Genomic DNA, 18121 nt, shown 5'->3' with positions numbered 1-18121 from the left:
TACACTTCAGCCTACCACATGGCCTGGGAAACCATTTCTCACAATGCCAAAGGAGCTTATTTTCCAAACCCTTACCCTCATCAAAACAATAACATCAAATAGAAGCATTTCCAACGGTTGCTTTACATTAGAGCACAGCTGCCCTGTTGCAAATGAACACAGAACACCATTCACGTTTGTGTGCACCTCTATCTATCCAGCAAATTACAAACTGTTGAATTCATTAGGGACATAGAACAAGAGCCTCAGCAGATGCAGGTATGCTGACTTACCATAAATGAAGATCTAGTTCCTGCTAGGAGATGAAAACTATCTAAATCATTCAAGTGTACTCTCTAAGTCTCATAAAAACATTCTGAGTCATCTGACTGATAAACTATGCTAATTAAGCCTGATTGTTCTACTTAATCCTAACGATTGCCTGGAAACCTCAGAGGATATTTTGTCTGGCATCAAGAGAACAGCATACTCACATGAAAGCCCATTGCCTGTTTCGTTGATTGTCCTGTCTCAGAGCCTCAGAAACCCACGTCAGCGCCGCTGAACAATCCTGAATTCCTGTACCAGGAAAAACGGACAAAACATTCACATGTTGGACTTACCTACTTCAACTTTATTTTTCTTGGTAGTCTCCTCAGTATTTTAAATAAGACAGTGTCCTATGTGGGCTATTAGAACAATATGCTTTAAGTTAAGAACCAGTAGTATAAAATGAACCACCACGCAAATCTGTCACAACAGCTTAACAAAAAAACCAAAAAACAACCAACCACCCATGAAAAAATTGTTGGAAGGGTCCGCATTATTTGTATAGTATTTTCTTTAAACTGTCGCCACCTTTTAAACAGGCATCCTCTAATTTTCTTCTGGATTAGCACCAGTCCCCCAGTGAGAGACCTGCATAGTCACTTATCTGAAACCCATGCAAGAATTGTGAGAAACTCAAGAGCACCAAGCTCTGGGAACGTGCAATCTATTGCCTTGTAAAGCCCTCTGGGGTTTCTTAAGAAGACTTTAATGGGATCCAACAAGGGCAACTTTGATTATCCCATACTGTTTCAAAGATGTAGCAACCAAACCACAGAGACCATGAATCTGAAAGGCAGCTGACAAATCTAGAAGAGAAACAGAATTTGCTAAGATTCAGAAGGAAGATTTATATGTCAGATGACTGACTATATTTCAGAAGCTGTCATTTCTAGGAACATCAGTTGGAGATATTATTATTTATTACTACCTATACAGAGCCCCATACATATTACAATGTATATGTAGACATTAAAGTCAGCAGTAAAAAAAGACAGAAAGAAGGGAAGTAGGAGGGAAGGGAGAGCAGTTCCATATATATAAACAAGGTGTTTTCTTAAGACTTAATTTGAATACATATCGCCTTTGAAGGTTTGGGTTTACTTTTCCATCTCAGCTCACAAGTTAATTTTGCTCATGAGTTTCTATGTACTATTCTTGGGAATATATATATATGGTTTTTTTTTTTTTTTTTTTTTTAATGAGAGTAATGCTATCCTGAAGCAATTACTAACTTAATTTATAGCAAACTTGTTACATAAATTCTGGAATTGTTCTTGAGGGCCTTCTGGGAACCCTGCTATCGAAATTTCCCTTCTGTCAGTACAGCCTGTTGCTTTAGAGCCTCTCAACACCCAAGGTTTCTTTCTTCCTCAGAGAAACAATTGTACACATTACTGAACATGCCACAGCAGAAATATTACATTATTTTGTTACCACACTGCTTAATGGCATTCAAATATGATGTTATAAACACATCATAAATATCAATTTTGAAAAGACTTAAAAATTCAAAGAATACTAAATTACCCCATGTGATTATAAATTAATAACCATGAAGAAAGTTGAAATTCAAAAGTTCTGAACAGGTAATTTAAACGTCTGAAAACTTTTGTAAAACACTGGGAGAACAGACACAGTCTCTAATGTCACCACCTTATCTCATCTTTGCAGAATACCAGCACGTGGTTTTATCAAAAAAAAAATATATCCAGAAGATTTCAGAAAGAATTACTTCTCTGCAGCCCTAGCTTTGTTTCTCTAATCATTCAGCTCTTTTGTAAGCTGCCACAACTCTGTAAAAACCACTCCTTTCTCAGTTTATATTGGATCTCTAAAAACAAGAAAATGGTTTCCTGGGCTAGAAGGTGGTCAAGCTATTTAGCTGCTTCTTCCTCAACAATTCCATATTCTGGGGTTTGCTACAGTTTTCGTTTTGTCTCAAGTCTTGAATATGCCAGTTCCTTGTTGAGGGAGCAATCAAGCAATCAAAAAAAGGGCCTCTCGCATTGATGTTTACTGAGAAAATTGCAGCTAGAAGGCAATAATTGTGACCTTTTTGTTATGGGTTTGGGTTTTTTTTGGCAAGTGGGTGTGAGGGGCAGCACCCCCTGATGCATCCTCCTCCCACCACCACCACGGACAGATCTGCTTTTCAACTGACTGCCTCTTTTGCAATTGAGGTGAGCAGGAAATAAAGCTATTGGCAAGAGCGTGAGCAAAGAACTTTGATTTTGATACAGTCCTACGTACACAAAGGCAAACATGAGAACTGAATACAGTGGGACCTTTACCACGTATATGTTGAAAAACAGGGCGTGTTAAAATAAATAAATGGTACAGACTGTTGGGTCCTAATAATGACTTGCCACTCGTTGTGCCTTAAGATTCAAAATACACAACAAACTCCAAATGTTGCTTACAGGATTGTGCCCAGCGTTCCTTAGAGGGGTTAGAAATTCATATCCATTTCTTTCATAGTGACTAAGATGCACTTTTCTCACTATAACAGCTTTCAAATTCAGATATAATTTCAGCCAGCTTCTAGCAGAACCTCCTTGGTGTGCAAGGCATTCGCACCAAGATTTTAAATCATTGTAAGGATTTAGCAGCATGCAATCCATTGATTTTAGCAGATGATGAGGTGTTCGCTATCGATACTCTGCCAAACCTTACTTATCAATAGGACATTGACATATAACCTGGATGCACACACAGGTTTAGCGATAGTATTGTTGTAGCTGTAGCAGTCTAAGGTACAAGCAAGGTAATTTCAAAGGTGGAGGTAATTACTGTTATTAGCCCAGGTGATACAACTCGGGGGGGGGGGGGGGGGGGGGGGGAGATAAGCTTTCAGGTACATAAGGTATTCTTTAGGTCTCTTCTTCAGAGGCACCGATTCCAAGAAGTAAAAGAAGCCGTGAGCAAACCTTATTTCTAACCATAACAGTTAGCTAAGTTAAATACATGGCCTTTTCTCAACAAACCCTGCTTTGCAAGTTGCTTTCAGCTTTAAAAATGTGATCTCTCTCTTCTGCAGTGCCAAAATATTTAACACAGGGACAGATTATTAGTTTGTGTGCTGCCTAATAAATTATGCTAAACTAACTGGATTAATGTCTTCTGGTAACATTCATTGGCCACGATGCCTTGTTATCCTGAAGCCTGTGTGCCAAAAACAGCAACCAAAGAATTACAGCGTCGTAGATCTACTGCTCACCTGCTGTAAATATCTAACCACTGTACGGGGCAGAAAACAACTGGGCAAGTAAAGGCAATCCAATCTGGCTTTATCTGACTCTGCAATAATAGTAGTTATGATCAATGATCATTATGAAGTATAAACAGAATGTAGATTTCTTATAAACGAACAAAAATCTGTAGCCATTGAATTAACTAATGCACCCATTTCGTTAGTCTTTACTAGTCAGCACCGAAAAGGAAATCTCACCATTCCAAAAATCTAAAACCTGTGTGTTTCCAGCCACATCAACATGCTTTGAAATATTTTTAATTGAAAGTAACTGATAGAATGTAATGCAGCATTTATCTTGCTGCAGGTGACACAAGGCATATAGCGGAATGTTTTAACAAATGTTTTATTTAAAGACAGACTTGAAAAGTCTGTGGGAGTAATTGCCAGTTTGTCAGCTGAATCACTTTATCCTTTGGAAGAGCTTTTTTTCATTATATTAGATGATTCCCAATGTCGGTGCAGGCTAATTTATAGGATAAATGCACTTCAGTGTCACTGCATTCCACTAATGAATATTAAAATATTATTTTGGGGCTTGTTTTTACAAAATTGTTATCCTTCCTGTTTTGATGGGAATGCTGTGAAATGACATATGCATTGAAAACCTGTGTTTCTACGATAAAAAGAACAAAGACCTCTTTTTCTAATTCTCCCTTCTTTTCCATACATTAAAAAAAAAAAAAGTAGTCTACTTATTAACTTCTTAGTATGAGAAAATATTTATGTGTAGTATAGCAAAGTCTTAGTCCTGCTTGAGAATTTTTCTTTATTTTAATGGGATTGTCTGAATGGAACAGCTGGCAGAACTGGACCCTTTGTGTTCAGTATGCAGTATTTACACAACAGATACTACACCAGTACATTGCCAAAATCAGGCTATATGAACAGCATTTCTAATAATTGTAAATAAATCCAGGACGCTGGTATTTTTAAAATGCTTACATTCCCTTGAAAAAGAAAGACATTCTGCTTACATTTAAGGGACTGACATATACTAATCCTCAAGATGTGACACAACACTATCCATTTTTGAACACGAGAATAAAATCATCTCAAGGATGTTGTTTGAGTTCTTTGCTTTAACTGAGCAGAAATGCAAAAGATTTACTGGATCAATTAAAATGCTATGAACTTTATTCTTTGTCAAACTATTTTAATCTGTACATATCTGGATTATTCACCTATCTGTCTACAGGAAGAAAACGTGTGTGAGACTGACTTGCACAGATATCTGTAGGAGATACTGCGTCTTGTATTTTCTGTAGGAGGAAAGCAGTTGGGAGATGAGCAAGAAATATATGAATCATCTTACGACTACAATCTATATATGACTTCCTCCTCACAGGAAATAAAATTACCTGACAATTTAACCGGTAGCGTGGGTTTCTGACAACTTTGCATAAAGTTTGTTTGAAGAACCCTCATATTTTTAAACCTCTGTAAGAACATTTTTTTCTAAATATACTCTAAGCATTGATCTGAACAAAATTAAAACTGGAGAATTAAAAATGACAAAAAGTAAGAATTTGTCTTTGCAATGAGAGCTATAGTTTGCAAATCAGTGCTATAGTTTGAAACAGAATTTCAGCAAAGCTGCCATTTGGTTCTGATTTACAGTTTGGTCACTGTTTCTACAATAGGCACAGGTGATTTCACTTTTTATGCACATACCCCCCACCCCCCTTACCTTCCTGCTTTTAAATTCATTTGGATCTGATTTTAAAGAGTTCCTAAATTAATCCTTCCTTTCCCGTACCCTTTGGGTAGAACCCACTAAACTGACAAACGAACAGCTTTTCCCGCCTTCACATTTTCAGACAATGAGGGAAACATAACAGACGTTTTGGTAGGAGCTTTGCTTGGACTTACAACTGTCCTTCGATCTCCATCCCAAGGGATGCCGCCCTCCTCCCACGTCACAAGCGCTGGTGAAGCCAGCAGGAGCGGGCAGTTCCGTAGCCCGCTGGAGCGTGTGTTTAGCTGTGAGAATCAGGACAATGCTATTCTCCTTCAGGTTTGATCTCTACCAGGTAGACCTCTAAGGACTATGTCACTGCTTCCCATTTCAGACATAGCTAAGAGCTATGCTAGCTCTGGCTTTTTCCAGGATCAAGTGCATAGTTTTACTAGGAAGCATTTCAATTCTTGCAAGTCACTATTATTTTCAATATTGTACATTTGAATCTTTGCTACCTCAGTTTTATGCAGTCTTCAATACATAAATGTCGTGGTTTAACCCCAGCCAGCAACTAAGCACCACGCAGCCGCTCACTCACTCCCCCCCCACCCAGTGGGATGGGGGAGAAAATCGGGAAAAAGAAGCAAAACCCACGGGTTGAGATAAGAACAGTTTAATAGAACAGAAAAGAAGAAACGGATAATGATAATGATAACACTAATAAAATGACAACAGCAATAATGAAAGGATTGGAATGTACAAATGATGCGCAGTGCAATTGCTCACCACCCGCCGACCGGCACCGAGCTAGTCCCCCGAGCGGCGATTCCCTGCCCCCACTTCCCAGTTCTATACTAGATGGGACGTCATATGGTATGGAATACCCTGTTGGCCAGTTTGGGTCAGGTGCCCTGGCTGTGTCCTGTGCCAACTTCTTGTGTCCCTCCAGCTTTCTCGCTGGCTGGGCATGAGAAGCTGAAAAATCCTTGACATTAGTCTAAACACTACTAGCAGCAACTGAAAACATCGGTGTTATCAACATTCTTCTCATACTGAACTCAAAACATAGCACCGTACCAGCTACTAGGAAGACAGTTAACTCTATCCCAGCTGAAACTAGGACAATAAAGAACAGATAAAAGTTCTGGAATGAACAACTGCGCAAGCAATCCAGTTTTGGTAGCAAAACGAACCAGCAGTTTGGCTCTGGATGCTAAGAATGGAGTTACAGTCAATCTCTCTTATGCAGCCTATAATAGCTTCTGTCCAATGATTTTTAGATGTTTCCTTATTATCAATGAATTAATTTCCCGTGACTCAGTGCTTACATTAGGCACAGAAATATTGTTTCCATTTTATAGGGAAGTTGAATTTTTGAACCTAAAAAGAGACAAAACCCTGTTTACAAATGTGCTAAAACCTTCTTCCAACGAGTATGAAGCATTTTTGAAAACTGGACTCCTCAGTCAGATATATATTTGTATTTGAAAGACAGCAAAGCCTGAAAATTTTGACTTGAGGGCCCAGAATTCTGGTACTTTCAGAAGAAGTGCAAGTCTTGATCAAAGACAGGAACTAAAGGAGTCCCTGGTTCTCTATTTTTAGGAAGAAAAGCAAGAAATGTAAAAAAAGCAGAGCAGCACAGACTCTCACCTTCACTCATTAGGAATACTTTAATGAAGACAACAGGAAAAAAAAAGTTCAAAAGCATTATTCAGCATGTTTAAGGCCCTCCTTACAACTCTTACATTTAATAAATACTTTAACAAATAAATCCTATTTTTTTAAATCCACTTGAATCAAGAGCCATGTAACCAAAGTTTCTGATCAAAAACCATTTTTGATAATGTTCAAATGCCCGCTTCTTCCTTGGGTTAAGAGGAGGCATACTAACAAGCTTTTTCAGCCATTCCTCTGAATTTCTGTTTGTCAGCTCCGTTCCGGACTTATGCTGACAACAGCAAAAAATCATTACATTTCTACCTAGTGTAGGTTCCAGTTGCAAACATCAAATGAATATTGATTTTATTTTTACAACTAAGAAAGCTTTAACAGACACAGCAATAGTAATTCCTGGTAGATAAACTTGGAGTTGGGACAAAGAGCTAACGTTGTGTTATCATTTTTAGTACTGCTGGAAACGAGAACTGGAAAAAAGCTGAATAGGCAAGTGATTCGCAGTACTCTTTTACCTGTGCATACATGGGTTGAAATAATTTGGGTGGCAACTAAAGTAAAATCTATTTTTGGAGAGTTCTTGCACCTCAAAAATACTCTAAAATGATGCATGGCAGGCAGGTCTATCTAGCAGGAGCAAATGAGAACTGGAAGTAGGTTGCAGACCAGATGAATGCATTTGTTTTGACTGATTATCTCCACCCTAAAACAAATGAAGTCACTCAAAATAGACCTTTAACTGAGGGTTCAGAGGTTCTACATGATATTTTCCACACATCTTGTTTTCACTTCTTCCTGTGTCAGAGCAAAAACAAGACAAAAACCACGTAGGACACTTTTAAGGTCCCAGGAATTCTGGTTATATCAGAATTTCAGCTTTCATTAAAAAAAAAAAAAAAAAAAAAAAAAAAGAAAAAAGTTTTGTTTCCTTGTGGTTGTGAAGGATTGTCTGAATTCTCACATAACCTCAGCGCAGTTTTGTATCTAAAGAAACTCCCCAAATACTTCGATTGTTTTTCAAGGGAAATTAGAAAAAACTCCTTAAGGATATTCTTACTTACTGGTCAACACTACCTCTGTTTTCTATTTAGTGAGGAAAACCAATGAAATTCAAAGTAACACAGCTGAATATTTTGTAACACAGGTCTATAATTAAGCTACCCATCACACAATACTAGAGAAAGAGTACCTGATGATTCATGAAGGAACTACACAATTATAGGAATAAGACATCTGTCTTCTGCAGTCTTGCTAAGAGGAAAGTTAAGAGTTTTCTTCCAAGGCCAGTCCGTATGACTTTATATTCCAAAACCTCCCTTCTTTAGGCCTTTGTCTAGCGTTCTTTACTCAGCCTTTCAAACACAGCTAGTATTACTTGATGTGAAACTTCACAGTTGAGGTCATCATTCTTAGATCATGGGAGAATCAACCCCTTCTCTAAGGAATGGTTCTGCTACTCAATCAAACAAGCCGCAGGTAACTAAGAGGGTGTTTAGGTGGCTCATTTATCTTGTGTGGTCTGGTTAATCAGGACTCTTGAGGTCTATTTCTAACTCAACTGCTGACTTTGTAGATCATTTTGAACAAGTTTAAAATCAGTAATGACTGGGTCTCTTGACAGGTGTTGCAAGGCATTGTTAATTTAAACACATAAAACACATGCTTACAATTTAGCAGAACTTTTCTCTATAGTCCTATAAGTATTGTAATTCTAATAAACTTAATATATTCAACACTAATTGACTTATTTTTACTTTCAATAAAGGACAAATCAATTTTCTCGGGAACTAAAAGATGTTACGTAAATTGAGTTGAACAACATTATTTCTACAAGGTAAGAGGTTCACCGGGTTTCATTTCTTGATTGGCCCTGGTTGACAACCCTGGCGAGCCCACCAGGACGTTTGTCTGACCTCTTTAAGATGTTGTACTGAACATTCTAAAAGTCAAATTCAAGAAACCACCAACTAGAAGCATCCCAAAAGTTGTATTTCCTCCCAGCCAAAGAGACTGTTTAATCGAACTGCAGGAAGATTTATGCGAATGTTGCAGGCAGTATAGCTCCTCTGTGTACCAGGCCTCCACAGACTTTTTATGCAAGTTCTTGGGGATGCGTGTTCTTTTGTACCATCTGGTCCAGGCTCCAGAGAGGAACTAAACAAGAACTGTTTGGTCCTGAGACTTATCTAGCTCCTTTAGGGAGCACATAAAAAGAAAAATCAGAAAGCTTACGCTGAGATTACAGGGGAAGAAGTGAAACACGGGTGGGTGGGTGAATAAGGATACATATGCTTGAAAATATTGTAACTTTACTGATTTAAAAAGGAATCATAATTGTTGTTAATGACATCAACACGCTAGAACAAAATATGTGCCATGTCCCCTGATGTCACACAACCAAATTGACATTTAGTCACCTAAGCAGCCTTATTTTCAGAGTAACTTTTCAGTGCAACTTCACTTCTCATTCATATCAGTTGGATTTACAGGTACTAAGTCATCCAAATAACAAAATTAAATACATAATACATTCTTATCACTCTTATAAAGCTGTAGACTTATGTCTGAAGCTGAACATATAAAATAAAAGCAGTATATATGCAAAACTCTGCAAATTAGCTTCCCAACACTTATCTACAGCACTTCACAAATATTTTGAGATACTAGAATGGAAGGCATACTTTTATTATTAAAAAATTAGGATAAATAATAATGAAAATGTACTATGATCTTTATATAAAGTGATGTCTCCATGACTGAAGCACTGTCCAGCACTGAAACAACATGGGACTTGCACTGTACCACTGCACCAACCAGATATGGAGCATGTGGCCGGCCCTTCTGCACTGACAGGTTTTACGTGTAAAGATGACTGGTTTCTGACTTCATGGCACAAATCCCTGCGTCGGCGTAACTTACTGTTGTTTTAACAGACCGACAAATATCAAGCTTTCGTATAAGTTTATTGCTCATAAGCACAGCTTGGGGCTGCATCAGCACTCACTGAGTTTTTTAATACGGGTACAATGTACCCATCTAAACAGTGTTTGAGGTTTAAAGTCTGTTTTACTTTGCTCAGAGAGTATGGGGAATACAAGGGAGGAAGAAAAAGCAAGGAAGCTCTCTCCTTACTCATCTGTCACTGATCTGTACAACACAGGCGTATCAGTACATAAAGGCTAAATTCAGCCATATATCTCTCTCTCCTTGTTTGTATCATGTTTGTTACTCTGCCCATTCAAATAAAGAATAGAATTGTGCTATGATAATAACAACATATTTGCCACCAAAATATAGTGAAGATTTCAATAGCTGCAAAGAACATCCCCTATTATTGACTTCAGCACGAGCCAAAGAGCTTCGACAGCTTCAGCAGAGCCAGGATGAGAGTTTGACCAAAAGATAATATTCCAAACACCACTAATATTTTCCTAAGCAAAGTTATTTAGGCATGAATTTACTCTCCTTCCTACTCACAGGGATAACCTGTGGGTTTCACTGAATCTAGTTTTCTGAGGATGTGATGGTGGGACCAAGTCTTAGTGCTTTAGCAGGTCACTGCTTTTCTCCATCAGCAGCACTGCTGAGAGCAGCCCAGACCGCCAACCGCAGGGCCAGCGAGTGGCTGGAAGTGAATGAGAAATCTTTATTGTCTACTGTCTATTCCCTACGTACTGGCAAATAACTCAAACATCTGGGTTCCACAAAAATCTGTGGTTTGGGATTTAGCTATTGCTGTCCCATGAAAGAGAAAAGTGTTCAAATATTTAGTGGTCTCTGACAGTAGCAACACCTGAACACACAGGCATTATTGCAAATTACTTGAAAAAATTAATTACCTTTCTAGTAAAAAATGAAATTGCAATTATTATATTTAGTGGTCTCTGACAGTAGCGACACCTGAACACACAGGCATTATTGCAAATTACTTGGAAAAAATTAATTATCTTTGTAGTAAAAAATGAAATTGCAATTACTAGCCATTTTAATTTAAGGAACCAACTGTTCCTACTTACAGAAAGACTGCACTATTGTCATTTCAAAGTTATATTGGAAGGTCAGATGTGAGAATATAAAGTGTAATCTTACAGATGCTCTCACAGATGTCAAAACAACCCTTCACTGTTCAAATTCTCTTGAAATCTACAAACACCACCAGCTTCAGGTCCCATCCAGAGTCCCAGAAACAGCTAAATATCTTCTTTACGTTCCCACCATAAGGAAGACATCTCCTTTTAAAAGCACCAAAACCCAGTTAAGGGAAAATGAAGCAAAATATACAAATGAAACCTGGCTCATTCTTTCTCAAAGTGTCAGTTCAGTAGCTGATGATCAAAACTGGTTACTTTCCACTGGAGCTTCAAGCAGTGGATATTGGATAGAAGAAAAAAAAAATAAAAATCAGCTATTGTATAGAATGGCCTCCAAAAACCTAACAAAAACTGACCAAAAGTCACTCAGAAAGTCTGATTATTGAAAATCCCGAATTCTCCGACACTAAAGACAAATAATGTCTCTGTATATTCAGACAGGTTTTAGTACCACAGGAGGTGCCAGATGTAATATCCAGTATGCAGGATTTTGGATAATGACATTTCTAGCCTGCGAGGAATCTCAAGATACTAACTTTTGAGGGATCCAAAATGGAATGAACATAAGTAATGAAAAAAAATTCAAAAGTACCAGTCATAAATACTGAAACAGGTTATACAAATTTTGGTGAAAATGCTTCATTTTAAGCTGTTGACATTCTTAATTTTAAAATACTGAGTTTGAAACTGAACTGTTTACTTCACATGCATCTATTGAAGAAATTAAAAGGTCAACATTAGAATGCTATTTTAATAATTTAGACTTTGACAAAATGCCAAATTTCCTCCTGGGTTTTTGTTTTCATTGGCACTGTTCACGTACTGCATATTCTAATGTTCTCAAAGTTTCTCTCTTGCACCTATAGTTTTGTGCATGACAATTGCATATTTTAGTTGTTTGTTTATTCCTTAGGACCAGGAACAAAGAGGCTTGCAATGCGGCATCCTAGTTCTGCAAAGCAGAAGAACTAGTTTGACAGCAAAGGATTCCCTGTCATTACCAAGGGGGCTTGGGAAGAGACCCTCCATGACTTGATCTAAACCCAGAACTCCCCTTCCTTACAGCAAGAAGCCCAAACAAAATGTATCAGCTTCTAAGTGCAGGTGCAAGTCAGTCAGCTTGCTTGTTTACCTATCTATCTACCTATTGTTTCATTAATTTTCTACAGTCTCTGATATATTCTGGCAACGCCATTGCTTCACCACATAGTAGTCGAGCTAGCACAAGTGACAACATACAACCAGCACACGTTGCAGTTATTGTTTAATTATAGTATTTTGAGAATGGTTGAAACATTATTCCCACTTGATAACTTTTTCTTATCATCTGACAATAAATGTCCCAGGGGCCTGGTCTGTAGCCACTGGGAGGGAACGCGATCGGTGTGCCTCTGCATTCTCATCCCTGAGTCTTCTGTGAACTGCATTATCATTAGCAATGTTTTAATAAAAGCCATGTTAAAAAAATCAAGGAAAAGCGGTCATTTGAAGAACAGACTTTAGACTCTAAAGGCTGATCTAAAAGAGCGGCATTAAAGTTCAGGCAACAGTGCCCAAAGCCAAGGCAGAGAGGGCGGAACTAGAGCAACGGTACGCTTATCTCCTTAAAGGGTATTTATTCATAGCAGCATTTCTTACTCTTATAAATCCATATGATGTTGGTCATACTCCAGTCCAAGCTTGTCTCTATTTCTTTGTCTCATGAATTCTTAAATTTGGATTTATGCTAAGCATCGCTGCCAGCACAGAGGATATTAATGACGTAGTTAATGTATACGGAAAACAGAATTCAGGCTAAGAAGAAAGTTTTACTGGTCTGTCTGTTTCCAGTTTATCACATTATCAAGCTGTTAAAGGTTGCCCTAAGCAGTAGATACTCCAGTTCTAATTTAATCGGCAGAAGCACTATTGCTTGACTTCTTTAGCTCCCATCATTTATATGATAAAAATAAGACAAAATAAGTACGAATAAAGGAAAAAAAATATTTCACTATGTAGAGGAGGGCCAACTAGGAGTTGAAAAGAGAATGAAGCAGAAGAAATTATGTTAGGGAATATAAATTAGTTTAGTAAAGTACAAAGGCAGCCACAACAAATGCTAGTAGCGTGTCCTGGAGAGAAAGCAAGGGGTTTTCTTTGAGGCAAGATTGGAGTGCAAGAGAATCACGACTGAGTGAAGTCACTATTTCTAGTGACTCTGAACTTTTGGTCAATCAAAAGTTGGTCAGACATGGTCAAAAAAGGAAACGATATCTCTATGACGACCACGAAGGCTCCTAGCCTCAATGCATAGGTTAAAGCACTGTCCTGGAGAGAGGTAACGCAGTGAAACCCATATTTCTAGACCGATACTCGAAATTTGGAAGAAAGCATTTTAAATGCTTTGTAAGAAGAAAGCAATAAACTGATGCCACAGTCAGTTGAATCGTAAGAAAATCACCAAGGTGAGGAAACTGTAATCACTATAATTAAGTGAATGCTTAATTAGTGCATTTTGTGAATAACAAGGAATGTTTGCAATGACAGCCTAAGGCAAAAGATTACTCCTCACATGGGGGTGGCCACCGCTCACCGATGCATGGATGGCCATATGGTATACGGGGAAAAGCCCACAGAAAGGGCTTAGGTGAGCAACAGCTTCTCTCCCAACATTCTTATTTGCCGGTCAGCAGCACCTCAGCAACCCTACCGTGGAGCAAGACCGCACTGCAATATATGTTATCCAAAGCTCAGAACAAAACGATACCACCTTCCCCATGAGAGGCGAGCACTGCCCTTGCCTCTAGCCGTGCAGGGCTGCTAATGTGTAGCAACGGGCTGCGGCCAGATGTAAATTCAAGGGGCAAAATACAGCACACAAAGTGGAATATAAGATCACATATACACAGCATGCACATTGCCTTCTGATACAACTCTCCATGTAACCTTTATTACGCTGATGAAGCACAGCGTGCTACAAGTGTCTCCGTAGGTGTTAAAAGACTAATTGCATCAATATGCTACATTAATATGGTTTATGATGGAAGGAGACTAATAGATGAGAAGTAGCGATGTGCACTTTGAGGAATCAATTGCTGGGAATTAGGCTCTTATTTTCAGTGTAGGAACAATTTTATTTCATTTTGAGAAGATTTGGGAATTAATGACGGAAAAGCAAAGACCTTTTTCTCCTTTGGTGAAAGGCAAAAGATGTACATTCCTGACCAGCAAAGTTGAAATGAGCTGAAGCATTGCTTGCTAGATCAGCTGAAATGGAAAGGCAAATTTAATTCTGGAATTTTGGTTGCAGAACTTTGGTCCCCAAAACATACTATAAATCAATGACTGGTTACAATATAACCCAGTCTTTTATTTCTCAGGAACTGCTAAACTGAGAACAGGATATTATCACGCTAAAAACTTTAAATCAGTTTTATGTCTCTCTGACAGCAGAAGTATTCATTTGAGATTTAAATGATTTTCTAAAGACAGACAAAAAACAACTACCGTAACAAAAGCTACAGTCACAGTTAGAACAAAAATTTCATTGTTTTCCTACCCGCCAGAAATCTCCTGAACTTGATCTTTTCACTAGCCCTTGATGATAACATGATAGAAGAAAGGGAACACTTGTGATAAACTAACAGAAGCATAAAATTCAGAAGTCTCATCCGATTGAAAATCAGATTCAGACCTAAATTTTAACTGTTCAGAGTACCCTTCTCTTACATACCATGGCCTTGGAAAACTTTTATAACCACCTTAAAGGAATCAGTCACTGTATCATACATTTAAGTAGTTGAGCGTACAAGAAAATGAGTGATAAGGGACATATTCACAAAGTTCACCTGCATGCCACAGAAGTCATGCCTCAAACACTGATTCAACCTCATCCAATGAAAGATTTCACAATTCCTGTGACTCCGTGCTACTTACTGCCTAGTAATGGAATAAAACCACACACACTTAGGAAAGGTTATGTTTAATATTTCGGTATATGCCCAACCACTCAGAAATCATTAACTCATTTGCTCATGAATACTTGTCTTCTCTGAGCTCTATTTTAAACTTGTCTGCATTAGGACATATTTTTAGTTCTGTTTTATTTCTGTGAAGAGTGTAAGAAGCAGAACATTTTATCTCCTGTTCATAAAGAAGATATAAATCATCCCATTCTAAAAAGGTGGAGCAATTTTAGCTCTAGTCCTTTTGCAATCAATTTGATCTACCCTAAAAAAGAGGCCTCATCCTGCTCCTAAGCTCGCTCCCCTTATCTAAAGCAGAGCATCATAAGTGTTCAGCAATTTGCTTGCACTAAGAGAAGCAAGGGTTTTTTTGCTACTCGAATTATTGCTCTGCTGTAGAAAACGGGAGCATTAATACAAAAAGGCAGGAGCTGTGTTACGCTGGAATAACCCATTTGCAAAGAGATCAGCTGTAGTCACTTATGATCCAGCTTGCTACACCAGATCACTCGGGGTCTGCTTTGCTCAAGCGCTTACGCACATGCGCTACTGCAAGCATCGACGTAACACCAGGCAATTACTCAGGGCCTTCAGGATAGAACTTGCTGAACTTGGAGCTGGAGAGTTTGAGACTGACCAATAAATATCAACCATGGTAGTTTTACAAGAGAACTTCATTCTCCATTGAGTGTGACTGGAATAACTAATCCAGCCTTCAGAAATGCACGGTGCTTTCAAAATTAGGCTAGTCGACGCTCTGACTTATTACCAGCGCCAACAGAAAATCGTCTTATGGCAGCTAGTGCCTATGTCATAAATAAATTCTGAAATTTACATTTGTTTTTATTTTGTCACTGATTGCACTTAAGCATGCTAATTATCAGAATAACGATTTTTTTCACATAAAAGAAGGCAAAGAGTATCAAGATTTGTGGGGAGAAAATACTTTGGAAAGAGCAATAACCATTTGATAGAATGCACAATTTTTTTTTAAAAAAATAAATAACTGGAGTAGAGAGCTCCCTTTATATAATTACAAAATTATTGTTGGTATGACTGATTTAATTTGAATAGCATTCCCTGGGGAAATATACTGTGCTATCAACTTGAAATTATTATGATTATTTGGCCTTCAGCAGTAGTGGGATAAAGTCAGCAGCAGAGCTGGATGGCAGTATGCCCACAGCTACACCTAATGAAATCAAGCACATCTGTGGCTCTGACAGGAGGAAATACCAGGGAACGAGCTAATCTCAGAGCAACTCATTCCACGCCTGATGCCAGCAGAGTCTCCAAGCACCCACAGGCTATACCCCAAGGTCCTTACTCAGCTTTTACTCAAAATTGAGGGAATTTTGATCACGGACTGAAAACCAAGAGGGGCAGATGTTACGTTAAAAAATATTAACATAGAGGGGTGGCTGACTCACTGCCTTGTTCGATTTGGCAGGAGATGCTGAGAGGGGTCTTCTGTAAGCCTGGACTGCAAGAGAGTGAGGTGACCCCCCGTTTCTCCTTACAGACATGGTCAAATATGAAAACTGATGTTTTTATCATAAGTTAAATGGAGTGGAACTTCATCAAGCTGGCAATAACTTCTTTATTTTAAGCTGCACTCCTAAGATCAGCAGGCTAATTTCATACCCTGCAACATTTGTGTGGGAAGCCTTAGCAGTATCTTGCTTTGACATAAAATAGGGGAACAGCCCCAGAGAGCTGGTTCTTGGAGGACTTCTGCTCCAGTGAACAAACCCTCGGTCCCGATTTAGAATATGGCTTTTTAAATTGCATTGACAGGTTGCGCAATGTTTCTCTGCTGCTCTTGACTAACAATCTAGCGAGCAGATGAAAAGGCAAACCTCTGCCTTTGTCAGATTTGCTGGCACTCTACTGTGGGAGATCAAAGCAGGTGCTTAGAAGGAAAGAGAGCCAGTATGTAGCCAAATGGTGGTTCGAGACAAAGGAGCAGCCCGCTTGAGGTCATAGATGGAAGGAAAAAGCCTGAGAGAAAAAGGAAAAAAGAATCCCGAAACGTATGCTGTGCAGGAAGAACACAATTTGCCATCCCTCTCCGTGGAGACTAAGCTAGACTTTGTTTTCCCAATTCATCTGGCCTCCAAGAATAGAGAGCTGCCTGTCCAGAGGCTCTGAACCTTCTCTGCCCTTGATTTTGTTAACGGTAGCAAACTGCAGGGCAGCGTGGCTTCCCTGTTGACTGCCGTCTCTATAGAACGCTAGTTCCTCAGAGGAAAAGGTAATAATGCCGGAAGAAGTAAATGGTTTGTTTTCCATGTAATAGCAGAGTAATGTTCTGACTGCAGTAAGCAGTTTTCCCCCCTTCTACACAAGGCAAAAGAGGTCTGTGCAAAAAATAATCCCCTCTGTCACAGGATAAAAGGTATACATAGTCTAACAATGACTTAAGCTTTCCTGGGGAATTTATCCTGGGACATAAAATGGTGTATTCTACTTGTGCTGGACCTGCGCAGCAGCCAGTTTCCCTGGGGCTCTTAGGAAGCATCCGGGCCCAATACATGAGCTGCTTATTGTTCAGCTTTTTCATTTTCAGAAATCTGGTTCCCAGTTCTCCCCTCCTGGAATGAGGTGCTGTTAAGAGACACAATGCAGAACACAGAACATAATTGGGATGGGTAGAGCAATCCGATTAAAATGAGAAATCTGCCTGGAGCAGGAACAAAAGCCAAGAAATGAAGGAAATGATAAAAAAGGTGAAAACTTAAATAATTTTCAAAAAAATCATTTTGATTTTTCTGTAATCCCCTGATTCCGATGGCACCAAAACAAGAAAAGCAGCTTTTGCAGTATTCTTCTGGCTGGAGAGGAGGCAAAACCGATGTAATATTAATTATCACCATTTTGCTAACTTGACAGAGTCCCATAAATGTTTCTGAGAACACACAAAAACACCAGATAAAATATACCATCTGTCCTCAAGTTCTGCAGAAGCTGGTGCCAGCAGGATAAAAACGGAGCACCAGTTCAGGCAAAGGTGGGTGTACAGTACCCATTGGCAAGGAAACTACTGCAGGGAAGACTGAAGAAAGAATGTTTTATCGGAGGAAATGAGAAGTATGAAGTAGCAAGTATTTCTGTTCCAGGAGAAGGGAATCATGAAAAAAGCTTTGAAGGCAGAAGCTGGTGAAGGATT

At 38.8% G+C, this 18121-nt stretch overlaps 1 long non-coding RNA gene across 1 annotated transcript in view; it reads right to left on the bottom strand.

Annotated features, from left to right (window-relative positions):
* Nucleotides 1-7811, bottom strand: part of LOC115333527 — a 112576-nt gene extending 104765 nt beyond the window's left edge. Inside the window, exons 1-2 of the long non-coding RNA XR_003920833.1 lie at nucleotides 7433-7811; nucleotides 474-558 (exon numbers count right to left, since the gene is read on the bottom strand). This is a non-coding gene — a long non-coding RNA (uncharacterized LOC115333527). The remainder of the gene's footprint in view (nucleotides 1-473; nucleotides 559-7432) is intronic.
* Nucleotides 7812-18121: the final 10310 nt, after the last annotated feature.

The sequence above is a fragment of the Aquila chrysaetos genome, chromosome 21 (assembly GCF_900496995.4).
Source record: "Aquila chrysaetos chrysaetos chromosome 21, bAquChr1.4, whole genome shotgun sequence".
Classification (NCBI taxonomy): domain Eukaryota; kingdom Metazoa; phylum Chordata; class Aves; order Accipitriformes; family Accipitridae; genus Aquila; species Aquila chrysaetos.
Note: the sequence above shows the minus strand (reverse complement) of the source record. Positions and strands in the feature narration are given on the sequence as shown.